The following is a 1153-nucleotide window of genomic DNA, read 5'->3' as shown; positions in this document are numbered from 1 at the left end:
CTTGGGTGACTCACACCCACAAAAGAACTGGCCCAGCCCACATTGCAGGTTGGGAGCCCTCAGAAGGCTCTGGGGGGGTGGAGTTTTTTGCTTTCTCCTGGGCAAAGGGCAAGGCCCTTCACTTTGGCCTTAACTCAGGCAAGGGGTGTGTTGGAGAGGCTCCGAGGTCCTTTTGTTCTGGGCCTGCTCATCTGGCTGTTTGCTGGTTCCCGTTTGCCTTCGTTTCCTGCGCCCTGTTCTGCCCCCAGCCCGGACCTGCTCGGACTTCATGGGACAGGTTTGACCCCCTGTACCAGGGTGAATTTATGCTGATACTTTTGGTCTGTGTTTGGCCCTGCCACCTGTGAAAGCTTTGCTCTTTCCCTGCCAAGTTATGGGAAAACAAGCCCTGATGAACGGGAAAGTTGTCCTTGAAGAGAACTTCCTGTATAAACTGTTGTAATTGGCATTCAGTGATTGGCTACTTGTCCTCCAAGGTCGCTTGAAGGAGAGTTTGAGGAGGAGGATGAGGAAGGCTCGGCCCCAGACTCAATTAAGAAAGACCCCCAGGACACTCTGCGCGTGCCTGAGGGGATTTCCGAAGTTCTCACGTGTGCAAAAGAGATGCACTGACATAACCGGGGGTGGGACTGAGGGCCTCGGGCTGGGCAGTGCTGGCCACACCTGGGAGGCTGTGGTCACTCAGTTAATTGTATAAAAGTAGACAGTGCTTTCTTGGGGAGAGCTCACTTCACACCAAGGACAACGTTTCCTTTGGCAGGGACACCTGCCAGTTTGTGAACTTACTGACTCTCCAGGGATGCAGCTTCTGCTCTGGGTAATTACAGGCCTGCTAGGTCAGTAAGAGAACTTTCTGGGCAACAGCTGGGTAACTGGCGACTTATTTCTCTCCTCCTTCCTCCCTTTTGGGTTTGTTCATTTTCTTGGCCACCTTTTGTAATAAATATTGGTTTATTTTTTTGTTGAGCGAGCTACGGTGTCTGTTTTTCGTGTCTGTATCTTGGACCTTCCCTGATACAGTAACCCCTCCCTGTGACAGGAGCAGGGCTGGAGCTGCAAGTGAACGACAGCCCTTCCCTCCAGAAAAGAAACCCCTTACCCTCAGGCTCTTCTCCTGTTCCTTAAAACACAGCCTGCAGGGGAGCTTTCTGGC

Source organism: Corapipo altera, unplaced genomic scaffold, assembly GCF_003945725.1.
Source record: "Corapipo altera isolate COAL_440 unplaced genomic scaffold, ASM394572v1 60075, whole genome shotgun sequence".
Lineage (NCBI taxonomy): Eukaryota > Metazoa > Chordata > Aves > Passeriformes > Pipridae > Corapipo > Corapipo altera.
This window is presented reverse-complemented; position numbering follows the sequence as displayed.